The sequence below is a fragment of the Papio anubis genome, chromosome 1 (genome assembly GCF_008728515.1).
Source record: "Papio anubis isolate 15944 chromosome 1, Panubis1.0, whole genome shotgun sequence".
Lineage (NCBI taxonomy): Eukaryota > Metazoa > Chordata > Mammalia > Primates > Cercopithecidae > Papio > Papio anubis.
In genome coordinates this window covers 185,921,860-185,937,918 of record NC_044976.1, presented here as the reverse complement: position 1 = coordinate 185,937,918, position 16,059 = coordinate 185,921,860, and the positions used below count along the sequence as shown (strand labels likewise).

General features: G+C 36.9%; 1 protein-coding gene and 1 non-coding gene across 8 annotated transcripts in view; both read right to left on the bottom strand.

Annotated features, from left to right (window-relative positions):
- Positions 1 to 16,059, bottom strand: part of COP1 (COP1 E3 ubiquitin ligase) — a 264,253-nt gene that overhangs the window by 18,042 nt on the left and 230,152 nt on the right. The gene's annotated exons all lie outside the window — the stretch shown is intronic.
- LOC116272373 lies at positions 5,780 to 5,922 on the bottom strand. Its single transcript, XR_004181080.1, has one exon.

Below are 16,059 nucleotides of genomic sequence, written 5' to 3'. Positions count from 1 at the left end.
AGTTTATCTCACAGACCCAGCCAGAGAACCTAAGAAGGTAGAAAAGAACTTTGCTTCCCACCGGTGTTCTATTCCCTCAGCCATCTCTCACCGTACCTCCCCTTCCCTGGGCACCTAGAGTCATCTCCTTTAATCCTATCTCTTAACAAAACTCTTCAATTCACATGTATTAAGTTAAATAAGTGAATTCTTGGAAAAGCAGGAAAAAAATTAAGTTGTGTACTAGAAGGTAGAAGTTAATGATTATATCCTCAAACTAGTTCAAAACTTATTGTTTGAAGTGAATATAATGAAACATCATCAAATAAATTTTTTTTTTAAATGTGTGAGCACAACCGTAACATCTTGAAAAACATGAATGTTACATGTAGGTGTTTTCTGTTATTCTTATTCCCTAGAAGGAAACTGAACACAGAAAAAAAAAAAAACCCCTCAATAATTAAATTATTTAATAACCTACCCGAGTAGACTCTATTTTTAATCTCTCATTACAATGCACTCTACCCACTGCTATAATACTCTCATGGGATTATCTTCACAGTGGGCTTTAGGCATCTAATGCCTACAGAAGAAGGTCCAAACTCTTTTTTTTTTCCCCCCCTCAGTATGGCATTCAAGACTATTACATCTGGTACACTCTCTGGCCTCATCTCTCAATAAAGTCCCTACTCCACCATCCTACTTAGACACTTTATTAGAAGTTTCTTAAACATCGATTGCACTTTCCCTCATCTGCACCTTTGTTCACACTGTTCTCCAGCTTTCTGCAGTATAGCAGAAAGGGTGTAGGTTTTAGAGCCAGGCCAACCTGGGTTCTAATTTCAACTGCATCCCTTATTTAGCTGTGTAATCTTGGGCAAATCTGAGCCTCAATTTCACTTTTAAAGGAACTCAAGCAAATATGCCTTAAAAGATTGATGATGATGATTTTAAATTAAGATAGCACTTAGTATACTGCCTGGATGGAACTTAATAGATATGTTTGTTTATGGTCTTTTGTCCAGGCACCTTCCTTTCCCTTTGTCTTGAGACTTCTGAAACCCTTTATATCTTTATGAAGCCCAGCTCAAAAGCCCCTATCTTCATAAAGTATTTCATCATTCTCCAAGTTAGAAATAGTCTCCTCCCTCCAGGGTCAATAATTTCAGGGGTAATGATCTTATAAAGATTTCTTTCATTCGGGTTCATACTATAGTTATTTATGAATATTTATATTTACTAGGTTGTAAATCACTTAAATGCAGATAATATATTCTCATATTGCACAATATTTGATGAACTAAAAACAAGTACAGTTGTCCAGTTATGTGGATTAGTATATAAAATGTTAAAGATGACAGCAACATTTACCGATCAATCATTTATCTTGTGCCAACTATTTTCTTAGTACTTTCCATTATTTTCTAATTTTATTTCAGAATATTACATGCAAGATACTGTTATCTTAATATCACAGAAGAGGAAACTGAAGCATGGAAAGGTTAAATCACTTCCCCAAAGTCTTACAGCTAATACTTAATGGTGACAGGAGGCAAACCTGGCTATTTGGCTCTAGCACTCTCAATGAGAACATTACCCCAAGAGAGAAGGTAATAAATGGCACACATCCCACCCCTCTACCCTTAGATGTTTAAAAGCACAACCTTGCTAAATAAGGATCTAAAAACAAAACAAAAAACCCAACAAAAATCAGAAATGTTTTCTCCCCTAAAACAACTTCATGACAAAGGAAGGTAAGTTCCTTGAAAATTTTACTGGGGAAAAAAAGCCCAGAAGATGATTTTTAAGTTTAGTTCCCATTTCAAGTGGTAGAACACTATTAGTGACATAGAAAATGTAAAGTACACTGAAATACTATTCACATTTGTCCTCTAAAAGTAAAAACTGCAGCTGAGATGGCTAGCGAAGTTATAAGCAGTTTTGCCTTAAACAATTTGTCCTATAAGTACTGAATTTTCTTCTTAAAGTGTGCCCACTAAGTTTAAATTGTATGTCCATTTAAGTCCTTTAACAAGCATTTGATTAAATGGAAACGGTAGATCACTATGAACAACATACAGTATCTGCAAATACAGCTCCCTGGAGGGCACAGAACAGTGAGAAATATGGCTGAATTTAATATCCTTCCTTAAATAAATATGACAATAAAAATTTGAGGTAACTAGGCTTCACACAAAAAAACTCACCATCTGTACTACATCTGTTAATTCCTTAATATTCTCTCCATAAGAGCCTCTTGTCTTATTTGGACAAAGGCATTCTCTTTATGAACACAAATGTCTTGTTTTCTCATTGCCAGAAAAGAGAGTGTTAATTTGCACTCATACAAAGATGACTTCATGTCACTGAAAATAAAAGACCATACCTGCCTTAAGCTCTTTTTCACACCAAGATTATAAACATAAAAGAATGGGCTTTTGCTTCATTTTTTTTTTTTTTGTCTCTTCAGGGTGGGCTGTTACTATTTGTACTGCAATTGCATCCTGAAAACTAAAATAGCTTCTCTCCTCATGTAGGAGGTCATGGACTGTGTATATAGTCAAATCTGATTTTCACTCAGGATCCTGCAGCCACAGAACAATTTCAAAAACATTTGTCCTTCTTTTGATGCATGATCTATAGTTGCCTTATGAACATCCTCTCCCTTGCCCTTGACAAGAAATACAGATACAAGATACAGAGATTCTTAAAATTTTTCTTTGTTCAACACCTTGTGAAGTGATACTATTCAATTGTCCAATTTCATCACTTGTGCTGACATTTTGTAACTTCATCCTATTGGGTCATTGTTCATTTCCTGATATGCAGAATCATTATTTTATTTAAAGCACTTTCTAGTACATCTTTTAACATTCAAATTTCTTTTGTTTTTGGAGCTCAGAGTTAAATACATTTCGCTTATCTGGGTTTTGTTTTTTTGTTTGTTTGTTTTTGAGATGGAGTCTCGCTCTGTCACCCAGGTTGGAGTGCAGCAGTGCAGTCTCGCCTCACTGTAACCTCCACCTCCCCGGTTCAAGTGATTCTCCTGCTTCAGCCGCCTGAGAAGCTGGCATTACAGACACGTGCCACCACACCCAGCTAATTTTCGTATTTTTAGTAGAGACGGGGTTTCACCACGTTGGTCAGGCTGGTTTCGAACTCCTGACCTCGTGATCCGTCTGCCTCGGCCTCCCAAAGCGTTGGGATTACAGGCATGAGCCACCACACCTGGCCACTTATCTGGGTTTGATTCATCATGAGAATCTCCCTATTTGACCAGAGTGTTTCTTTACTTTATTCTAGACATAAATCTATGCTGCATTTGGGAACCAAGTGAGAGTCCATACAAAGATATTCAAACATAGGTTCCAATATCATCTTCAAAGGTTTTTAAATGCCATTTGTAAGCCTAATAGTTTTTTTGTCCCTGACCTTTCTTTATGTGGTTTTTCAGAGTTGACTTGGTAAAAATATATATAAATATGTCTAAGAAAGAATGAACACAAAACTACAATTTATCAATAAAAGGTCTTGCTCTTTAAACTAAAATGTTAGTTAGCCTTCCCTGCATTCTATAAAAAATCCAAGGGGGTTGAGTGAATTAGCTGTCTGAATTGTGTTTGCAAGACGGACGATAAATGAACTCTGTGAATTTGAGATTCTAAGATCTGTGTCTCCTTTTACTATCTTACAAATATATATATATATACACACACACACACACACATATATATACACACACACACTTAAAAACCTGTATCATTACCACATATTTATTGAGCACTATAGGTCAGTGACTTGGTTAAGAATTTTATGTGGATTACTTCACTTAATCTGCATAGCAACCCAATGAGGAAGATATTATTTTTATCATCAATTTACAAAGTCTTAGACTTAATAATTTTTCCAAATTCACACACATAGCTAAGAAATAGCAAAGCCAGGAATCAACTTGTGAAAACTGAGAAATATACCAATGCTGCTCTGAGTCATATTGACCCAGTAAGCTTATCCCATGCCTGGGCTTCATCCTGAATTTACCAAAGCAAAATGGAAGGAAGGAGAAAGGTGTCTTGGGTGGTCATTGACTATGTACAAGAGAGCCTCAGTTCTCATGCATTATAAATATACATTACATTTCAAATCTCATAAGCCTAGGTTCTTAAAAGCCCTGTTAAATGGAAAATTTGGTCTTTTATGTATCTCCCTTTATGGATTTCAAGTGATATCACCAGAGGAAAAGGCTTGGCCACAGAACCAAAGTGGTAAAGAGTGTTCCACAGTCAATATACATGGCATTGACAGGCCAAATTCCCACTATCCTTTCAGTCCCCCACGCCCCATACACAAAATCCCAATTTGAGATCTGGCGAACTGGAATTTCCTCATCACAAGGGAACACTTTCAAAATCAGTGAATCCCAAATCTCTTCTTTCTTCTCCACTAGTATCCTTCCTTAGAAAATCTTAAAATTGTTCATTAGAATGAACAAAACAGTGGACTTCTAAAGGATCTAGAAAAGTATGGCTACTCATTTGACAACTGTCTAATGCAAAAACTGTTCAGGGTAAGAAATACGGGATTTCAGAACCATAAACAACGATCCTCATACAATTAGTTATAAATAAACCCAGGCTGGTATTGAACTCCTGACCTCAGATGATCCACCCGCCTCAGCCTCCCAAAGTGATGGGATTACTAGCATGAGCCACCACACCATTGAAACCCCACCTCTACTAAAAATACAAAAATTAGCCGGGCTTGGTAGCGGTCGCCTGTAATTCTAGCTACTCAGGAGGCTGAGGCAGGATAATTGCTTGAACTGAGGAGGTGGGGGTTGCAATGAGCTGAGATTAAGCCACTGCACTCCAACCTGGGTGACAGAGTGAAACTCAGTCTCAAAAAACCAACCGACCGACCGACCGACCCAGCTGTAGCTGCTGTAAGTTGTAGAAGGCAGGGGAGGTAGGTGGGAGCAACCTCTCCTCACAACTTACAGCAAAACACACACCAGGAAAAAACAAGATTTTAAATTCAGTACTAAGAAGGTTAATACTTAGCAGCCAGCTTTCCTCTTCAAATGGTTATTTCTGAACTTTGGTTACAGCGTTAAAAAATTACATAAACTGGATTTTGCAAAAATCACTTTCTTAATGAGGAAAACTTCACGGAAGCTATCTCTGATTAGCTCCTTCATATCTAAAGTATTGACCTTTACTGGTAACCCTCAATTAGTTAGGCCAATGTGGCCCCTTAGAAAAATAACATTTCTTTTTTCTTTTTCTTGAGGTGAAATCTTGCACCATCACTTAGCCTAGAGTGCAGTGGCACAATCTTGGCTCGCTGCAGCCTCCGTCTCCCAGGTTCATGTGATTCTCCCGTCTCAGCCTCTCAAGTAGCTGGGATTACAGACGCCTGTCACCACATCTGGTTAATTTTTGTGTTTTCAGTAGAGACCAGGTTTCACCATGTTGGCGCCAGGCTGGTCTTGAACTCCTGACATTCAGTGATCCATCTGCCTTGACCTCCCAAAGTACTGGGATTACAGGTGTGAGCCACCATGCCCGGCAAGAGAAGAATAGTATTTCCACATGCATTCTACTTCCTGGTTGTAAGTTCCTTAAATAAGCAAATAATACCTATTTTCAAAACTCATAAGATACCTCAAAAACCAGTTCAGATGGATACACAGGTAACTTTACTTGGTTGCCCATTTACAAAATAATACAGTACTAATAACCAGCAGAGATACTGAATAAAATAGCAAGGAAAGCAAGTAATTAGAATGGCAGTTTTAAAGGTTGTATGGAGGGGAACGATCAGACTTAGCTAGCTGTCCTAAGCCAGACAGAGACCTCCATATGTTTATGTAGGATCGCTGCAATCTGTAGACAACAGGCATTTTTTCATTTGTCCACATGGTTGGTTCCTGCAGCTTCCATTTTTGGTGTGCTTCATTATTAAGATTTTTGTTAACCAGTCTCTTATATTCCAATTACCTAACTGCATCACATTGTCATTTAAATATACTTTAATGCATTCAAATAAGATAAATACAAAATCGGGATGCAGATAATAGAAAAAGAACCATTAAGAAGGCACACTTAGCATACAAAATCAAAGTGATCTTTATTCAGAGAGAAAAGGCTGTAAAGAACATACACAAGGGAAGAAAGATTTAGATACAAAAGAACACATATATTCATCGTTCCTTTCATTCTCGATGCTTTCCAAAGTCGTCTCGCCAACTGGCCGTAAACAACTTATCCTTGCCATACTGTACTCTAAACACTTTCAACTTGCAGCACATGTTAATAGTTAATATCTCTGGACTCTGGATGATCTTTTGAATAAAGCTCGAGAACAATGTGCTTACAATGACAAGTATGATGGGGAAAAAAATGACTGGATTGCTGATTAATACTGAGAAGAGCTCCTCTGACCATAGAACTGTGCATATTTAAGTCATTTGCTCTCCAGACTACTCTGGCAAAGCTGATTCTAGAATTCAGTACTATTTGGGGAATACCATGTAACAGAAAAAGTAATACATTCAAGGCATGAAAACCTAGATTTGAAATTTGGTTCTGCTTAATCCTTTTAGACATTCAATTTCTCCAAATATAAAGCAGATAATCTTAGGTAGAATCTTTATGAAGATTCAAGGAAAACACAGTAGAGCACTGTTAGGGATCACAACACACTACCTCCAAGTAGGCACCTTGGTATTTGAAAAAACAGCAGAAGCAGGAAGACCTCCCACACTTCTCCTCTGAAGCAGGTCATAAAAGAATTCTCTGCCCTTCCACTGAAGCAGGTCATAAGATTCTCATTCTAGAGGTGCCTAACCTTACCTGGAGGAAAGGAATGCCCTTATCTTTGGAGACAGAGACACAGAGAAGAAGCTGAACAAACAGGTCTTGCAAGTTGCCCCCAGTTTATTACCATTAGAACATACCCCTTTGTCCTCCAATCATAATTCTCCATGACTATTCATTTCTTCATCAAACCTAAGCATAAACATACACAAGTTTGCCCATTCTTTGGATCTTCATTTCTAAAGTCTTCTGTGTCATGTAAAACTTCTATGTCATGTAAAATTTACAGAGGTCTCTGTCATGAATCAAGCAATAGGTGAGAAAAATCTTTTCTCCCTTACAGCATGTAACCAAAGAGTAAATGGCATGTTATAGGCACCAAACAAATAAATGGTAGTTACTTTTACTAAAATACCACATAACCTTAATTTCTTTACAGTTAAAGGGTAGTTATGTCAAGCAATGATAGTACTATTAGTATCCGTACTATCAGTATCACAGTGTACTGGTAATAATACTAGTGTATTTTTCTAGTCAGTATATTTATGATCTTATGAAATTGATTAAAGTAAGCTCCCCAGGTTAGGCAGACTTAAATTTTATCCTAACTCAATCTTTAACTCCTCTTTCCTAGAAAACGAAGTAGCTCTTACTCTGGTAGCTGCTGGTGTTTATATTTTTTTGCTCTCCAAGTTGAAGCAAGGAATGTACCTGCGGCAACACTAATGACGCACAACAAACAATTCAAGATGAATTTGAACACCAGTTGGTAGACTGCATTCTATAGGGTCATCAATAGCTGTGAGAAACCAGAAACCAAGGAGATAAAATGGTTAAAAGAGGGAAAGAAAAGCAGTGATTGGGCTAACGAATGATGAGAATTTAGTTAAGCAGAAATAAGAGGACAAGGCAATATGAAGAACAAGATGAATATGAGTTTAGAAGCCAGAATGGGAATAGTATGGGACAATGAAGAAACTTTCTTAATGAAGTAGGTGAACTGTGTTAGAAAACAGAAATAAAGTTAGATGGATAGCATTATATTAGATTATTGAAAATCTTGAATGTAATAGTTTAGATACGATAGTCTAAGTGCAAACACATGAGATCAGGGAATAGAGCGGTTAAGAAGTAGATATAGGAATGACATTTAAAATCATATCTGTGATTATTCTATACTTATTATAAAGGCTAATTTTCTAAATACTAGTAAATTTTGAAATCTGAGCTACCTTTGAGTATTTTTTTCTATTGTACTTTTTCCTATAATTGGTACTGAATTTTCTTAAGGATCATATTTAATAGTAAGGGTAAATATAATTTTAAAATTAGATAAAGATATCTGAAGTGAAACAGATTAAATAACAAGTTCAGGTAATATTTTTATCAAAATTTCCCCTTATTTTTAGTGTTGGCCAAAATATACCAGATAGAGGTACATGCAAATGCTCAATTTGAAAAAAACTTTTCTCAAAGACCTGGGTCAACTAAAGGTAACAAGCAATGTTTGATTGAGTATCTCTGTATAAAGATAAACATTTGATAGTGCACAAAGGCCGATCGAAGGGGACATAAAGCTGTTAGAAGTAAATTGAGAGAAGGGGAAGGGCAAGGAACAGGAATGAGGCAATAAAAAGCAGAAACGAAAACAAAGATAAATATAGAAGATATTTCGAAGAAAGAATTACTGCTATTTGATGAATAATTAGATGGAAGATAAAGAGATGCAATAATAATGATTCTGGGGTTTTAGACTTAAATGACTTAGAAAGACGGATAAAGCCGGAAGGAAATAAGGATGTCAATATGTCAAAGTTGGAAAGGTATTTTGTAGTAACTTTTTTTTGTTGTACAGAATATATTCTCCAAAAACTCACTGCCTGACTTAAATTAACCTCATTTGTTATATTTTCAGTCTTAAAGTAAGTCCTTATTTTGGTCATTTGGGTCCTTGAAAACTTAATCAGCTAAAATTTATTCATTTAGCAAATTCTTAAGCAAATATACAAGCAGAAAAGAGCTCAAAACTGGTACTTTATAGCACTTTATTATATATAAATCCCAAAGGGAGTTTGTTGAAAATGGAATTTCCAGGGTCTTCAGGTTGGTGAAAACATTGAGGCACTAGGAGGGCACCCATCTGGGAAGAAAATGCCAATGTGTTTCCAACAGTCACCAGCACAGACGTATTCTTCCATGTACTCCACCCACCACTCTCCAATACCTTGCCCTATGCATTTCTTCCCATGAGCCATTTCTGAGTTGTATCCATTGTAATAGAGCAGTCAGTGTTTTATGGAATTTGGTTGTAAAAAACATCAGAACATAGTACCTTTCAGGAGACAGATCTTTGGCTCCAGCTGTAATGTTCCAATTAATCATGAGCACTACCAGAATGTTCTAGCCTTTGTTTTTGCTACTGAGGAGACCGATGAGAACCCTGGCCTATTATCTAATGTCTCCCTTGGATTTAGTCTCTACATCTTCCAAAGTGACCAACAGACCATGGAGAGCCTCCTGATGTGGCACTCAGAAGGGTTTGAGACAGTACCGAATCACTCCTATAAAGAAAGAAATAGGTCTGCAGCAGTGACTGATGGAAACACTTTGGCATTTTCTTTCCAGATGGGAACACTATGGCACTTCTAAATTTCCCCAGGTGGCTTCAAGATTGGATGTGACAGAGATGGGATCTTTGCTTCTCCCATGCAATTCTAGGCTACTAAAGGAGAGAATTATGTAACCTATAACAACAACAACCACCACCACCACCACCACCACAACAACAAATACAAAAGGTGGTTCTTGGCCCTCACCTTCAGAAAGTCTAAATATAACAAGTACAGGGTTTAGAAATTTAAAATTTCAATTCATATCCCAAGTAACTAATAATTCTAAAGCAGGTGATCAATAGGCCGTACTTTGAAAAATACTAATATGCATGTTGAAACTATCTACAAATATTGAACTCAGAGGGAAAACCAAGATGTATTTTTCTGCTTTTGGTCAGGTGGCTAGTGAGAGGGAAGTGAGGAGGAAAGAATTTACTGAATAATTACTTAACAGATCCCATATGAGGCCCAGAGAGCAGCAATAAAAAAGTACAAGGTTTATTTATTTATTTATTTATTTTGAGACAGAGTCTGGCTCTGCTGCCAGAATGGAGTGCAGTGATGCATTCTCGGCTCACTGCAACCGCCACCTCCCGGGTTCAAGTGATTCTCCTGCCTCAGCCTCCCAAGTAGCTGGGATTACAGGCGCCCACGGCCACACCCAGCTAATTTTTATATTTTTTAGTAGAGAATGGGTTTCACCATGTTGGCCAGGCTGGTCTCAAATTTCTGACTTCAGGTGATCCGCCCACCCCAGCCTCCCAAAATGCTGAAATTACAGGTGTAAGCCACTGTTCCCAGCCAAAAATGACAAGAATTTCTAACCTCAGGAAGCTTTTTACTTTATTGAGAATGACTGCACATAAGCCTTATTTATTTATTTTTTTGAGACAGAGTTTCGCTCTTGTTGCCGGGCCTGGAGTGCAATGGCACGATCTTGGCTCACCACAACCTCTGCCTCCCAGGTTCAAGTGATTCTTCTGCCTCAGCCTCCAGAGTAGCTGAGATTACAGGCGTGCGCCACCACGCCCGGGTAATTTTGTATTTTTAGTAGAGCCGGGGTTTCTCCATCTTGGTCAGACTGGTCTCGGACTCCCAAACTCAGGTGATCTGCCCGCCTCAGCCTCCCAAAGTGCTGGGATTACAGGCATGAGACACCACGCCTGGCCAAGCCTTATTTTTTAACACTTTTACAAGTCTAATTTTTAACAAAATGTATTTGGTTAAAAGATACTATAATCAGCACTAGAGTTTGAATTACACAAATGGCTCATGACAGTTTAGTAAAAGAGTTAACTTTGCAAATGGATATATATTGAGAATTTAAAATAAAAGAAGATGAAATGGGAAGTTCAGGACTGGGTTGTTACCTAAACTTCTATAGTTTACACGTACTAATCTTTTCTTTCATCTTTCCATTTTCATATTTTAAAACAGCCCATGAAAATAAAATAGATGAAGTCAGCATAACTTCATAGAATGCAGTTTAGAACTCTCTACCAGCATTTTCAAGTGATATTACATCACTAATTCAAACTGAGGTAAAGAGTAGATTCAACACAGTAAAAATTAATTCAGAAAATGTTGAATTTTACTGCATGCAGAGCTACAAGTTGCTAAGTGTTACACATTTTAAGGTATATACTGTTTACAAGTGATGGAAAGAAGAAATTAGGGCTGTTCTTCTGAGACAACTTTGTAAGATTTACAGTTTTTGAAATATATAATGGGTTGCCTTGTAAAGCAGGAGCTCCCTACCACCAGAAATGTTCAAGTAAGTTTGAAAAACATCCCCTTTAGAGATGTGATATACATAATTTCTACAATGGCCAAAAGTAAGTCTAGATCAATCTAATAGTATTTATCTACCCAATGAACACTCTAATATTTTTGTGGCTACAAAACTCAGCACTGTGTAAAGTTCCAGTATAATGGCATTACCATATGTAACAAACAGAAGTGCAGGAAAGGGTATTTGGGCACAGTGAGCAGCAAGATCTAAAGCACAAAGATGAAAACAAACAAGCAAACAAAAAACCCAGCATTGGGTGTTCGAGGATCCTATAGGCAGTTCATGTTGCTGGAGTGTAAAATGTGCTTATGCGAGTGGTAAGTGATTGAGTTGGAGAGGGAGGTGGGGGCCTCATGAAAAAGGTTGTTAGATGTCACATAAAGTTTAGATCTTATTCTGTAACCACTGGGGAAACACTAACAGATTTTAAACAGCGAGATAAACGAGTCTAGAACTCTTAAGAAGTAATGGCAGGAGATAAACTAAACTAAATGGCAGGAGCTTGAACTAAAGGCAGGTGGTAGAGTCATAGGGTTGGAAATAAGGATGGATTCAAGATATATTAAAGGAAAAACAAGATTAAGTTTGTGCTTAGATACATACCAATCTGGTTTTGTATTTGTAAGATCCAAAGTCTTTAAATTTATGAAATGCCAAAGGATAGGACTGTGCTTAAAATTTTAGAAATTTAATCCAATATTTTCCATGTGATAGTTAAGTCAATGCAATAGACTACATTGTTTGAACTTCTATAGCAACTCCTTTGGTTCATAAGTAGAACTCCAAATTAGCATAAACGTGTTCATACATGTGAGTTGCATATATAAAGTCAGATGAATTATCAGGGGAACATTCATTATTTAAAAATAAATAATTTAAAAATCCTTAATAGTTAAGATCATGTCACATCACAACTTCTGGACAGCCTAAATATTTTCCCTATCCTTTAAAAATTCGTGCTCCTAGCTAAATTTGTAGTAAAATCTTCATTCCAAATAGATGACGTCATTGCTACTACAAATTCAGAAACTAAATTATCTTTCGTAATTGAGATTACTTTTGTAATTGACTGAACAATTAAATGTGGTATGGGGGGCGGGGCAGTCCAGATGGCAATACTGGGAAAGGGGAGTGTAAGAGGAGGCTGGAGAACTAGCAGCATAGGTAATAGGAAAATAAAAGATCTGAAAGAGGCTTTTAATTTTTCGGTTATGTATTATACATATTTTGAAAAAGATAACCATCCTTAAAATATTATAAGAATATTTCTCTTTTTTTTTTGAGATGGAGTTTCGCTCTTGTTGCCCAGGCTGCAGTGCAATGGCATGATCTTGGTTCACTGCAACCTCCACCTCCTGGGTTCAAGCAATTCCCCTGCCTCAGCCTCTTGAGTAGCTAGGATTACAGGCATGCACCACCACACCTGGCTAATTTTGTATTTTTAGTAGTGATGGGGTTTCTCCACATTGGTCAGGCTGGTCTCGAATTCCTGACCTCAGGTGATCCACCCACCTCGGCCTCCCAAAGTGTTGGGATTATAGGTGTGAGCCACCGTGCTCGGCCAAGAATATTTCTCTTAATGCAGTTTAGAAATATGGTGAGCATTCACGAATTTAAATAAGAAGTAAGTCTAAGATAATTAAAGTAATTATTTTTAAATCCTTATATTCTATCTGGTAGAAGTAATATGAGTGTTACAAACCAGAGGGCTGAGTTTCAAGAGACAGAACTAGAAAGAGCAATGCAACAAGAAAAACATCAAGAAAGCTGGACAACTACAAATTAATAACATTTCTTAAACATTTTAGGGAACCAACGTCACAGGCAAAACAACCTGAAAATTGAGAGTCTGGCACCTGTGATCATAGTTCCTGAGCATTTGTGTACCAGGCACAGAAAGGGCTGATAAGCTAGTAGAAAGAATTAGCTAAAAACCATTAATACTAAAGGCTGAATACAGATGGGCTACCATGACTATGAAGCTCTGAGGGCCACAGACATTAAGGGTAGGGAAGTGCACCTTCCTGCAGGCTTTTCATCTATGAACATCAGGGAAGACTGAGGAGAATCCTGAAAAAAGGTTTTTGATATGGCATTGGTTAGGGAAGTTAACAGCAACCATTGCCAAAATGCCACCCAGATATATCTTCCTTACGTGCCCTACAAAACAAAAAGATTAGTCTGTAGGATAAAAGTGGATGGGAAGAGGGGAATGATAGCCTGAGGGCCCTGAAGGACATCTATTGCAGCTGGGAGAGAGAAACAGGAAACAAACAAAAATTGCCCTTCATTTGGAAGAGGGACAGAAACAATGATAAAGTCCACACATCCCCAATACCTAGGCTCAATGACTTTTACCGAAGATTAATTGGAACATCAGTGAACACCTTTCCTCCTCTATCCCTCCCATCATATAAACAAGTAGTGAGAGAAAACAGCAGAATATAGCCCATATTGCTACAAGAGACAAATTCTTTCTGGAAAGGAGTACAAAGGAGAAAGACCAAAAACCCAACAAAGAAAACAGTGAGAAAAACTCTCTGGCAAACTGATACTCTAAACAAAACTGAAACTTGAGGTGCACTGAGAGTAACCACGACATCAAACTTCAAAACAACCTTATCCTGACTAAGTTAAGACAACTCCCGCACTGAAGGGTAGGCAGAAAAAAAAAATGCACTCATTTCCAAGTGTAAAAAATATTTACCTCAGTATTTACTGTCCTATATGCCTGGCTTTGAACCAAAAATTACAGGCATTCAGGGAAAAACAGAATCTGAGGAGACAAAGCAATCATTAAACCAAACTTAGTTACAACGCTCAGTTCAAATGTTAAAACTGTATGAAATAAAATAATGATTAATATGGTTAAAGGGGTTGATGGAAAAAGTAGAAAATGTTTAAGATCAAATAGGTAATTTCAGTGAAGAGATTAAAGTATAAGAAAGAATCAAAGAGAAATCCTAGAAATAAACAAACATAGTAACAGAAATAAAAAATGCTTTTGATGGTATGATCAGCAGTCTTCAAACAGTTAAGGAAAGAATACATGGGCTGGGTGTGGTGGCTCAGGCCTGTAATCTCAGCACTTTGGAAGACTGAGGCAGGTGGATCACCTGAGGTCAGGAGTTTGAGACCAGTCTGACCAATATCGTGAAACCCGTCTCTATTAAAAATACAAAAGTTAGCTGGGTGTGTTGGTGTATGCCTGTAGTCCTCGCTACTCGGGAGGCTGAGACAGGAGAATTGCTTGAACCTGGGAGGTGGAGGTTGCAGTGAGCCAAGATCGTGCCATTGCACTCCAGACTGGGTGACAGAGTGAGACTCCATCTCAAAAAAAAAAAAAAAAAAAAATACATGAGACTGAATGTAGAAATGAAATTACCCAAAATAAAATACAAAGAACTAAGGAGTGCAAAAACAAAACAAAATAGGCATCTAAGAGCTATGAAACAGTCTCAAATGGGCTAACACACCCATAATAATTAGAATTCCAGGTGAAGAGAAAAGGTAGCAGAAGAAATATTTGAAGAAATAACAACTGAGAATTTCCCAAAATTAAGAGCAGAGACCAAATCCATATTCAAGAAGTTCAGAGAACACCAAGCAAGATGAAGTAACATCTCAATGTATCATATAGAAACTGCTGAAAAATCAAAGATAAAATCTTTAAGAAAGTAAGAGAGAAAAAAAGGAGACATATTATATACAGAGGAACAAAGATAAGAATTACATCAGACTTCTCTTGAGAAACTATGTCAGCAAGATGACCAATGGTATAATCTGTCAATCCAGAGTTTAACACCTAGCAAAAATATCTTTCAAAAAGGAAGAATAAATTATTTTTCTCAGAAAAACAAAAGCTGAGGGTATTCACTGTCTGCAAATTACTCTACAGAAAATGCTACGGTAAGTTATCAGGAATGTGATGCAGGTCAGCATCTTGGATTTATACAAATAAATGAAGAACATTGAAGATAAAGTAATATTCATTTTTTCTTATTTTTAACTTCTCTAAAAGATAACTATATAATGCAAAAGTAGCAACGTTTTATTGTGTGTTGTAACATATGCAAAAGTAAAATACATAAAAACAATAGCACAAAGCATAGTATGAAGAAATTCAGGTTACACTGTCGTAAGGTTCTTATACAACCTTGAAGCAGTACAATCTTACTAAAGAAAGATTCAGATTACTTTAAAGGCATATTGTAAGCTCTAGGGTAATCACTGAGAAATTCTGAAGAAAGGTATAAATAATAAGTCATAAGAGGTGACACAAATCACAAAGAACAGTCTACAAAATCTGAAAAAAGGCATAAAATGAATGGAAAAATATATAGCAGGCATGAAGATATATTTTAATACAAATACAATCACACATGCATTAAATGGCAGAAGAAAGCCTAACTATATGCTATCTATAAGTAACCTACTTTATAAATACAGAGATAGATAAAAAGTAAAAACATGGAGAAAAACATACAATGTGAACACTAAGCAAAAATAGCTGGAAGTCATATTAATTTCAGAGAAAATAGACTTCAGAACAATAAATATCAGGAATAAAGGGGGATATTACCTCACAATAAAGGGTTTTTTCTTCAGGAAGAAATAACGATCTAAAATATATGCACAATAATGCACTGAATACAAGAAGCAAAATGCATATGTTTCAAAGTAAAAAGAGAAAACTCACAATTACAGTTGAGGACCTCCATAGTTCTCTGTCTCTTATGGCAGAACAAGTAGGGAGAAAACCAGTAAGGATTTTTAGTAGCTCTCATATATATGACAAAAATAACACCAAACAGGCAGCAAGGAAGTAGTGGTATTAAACCAAAGTTTCTATAGTTTA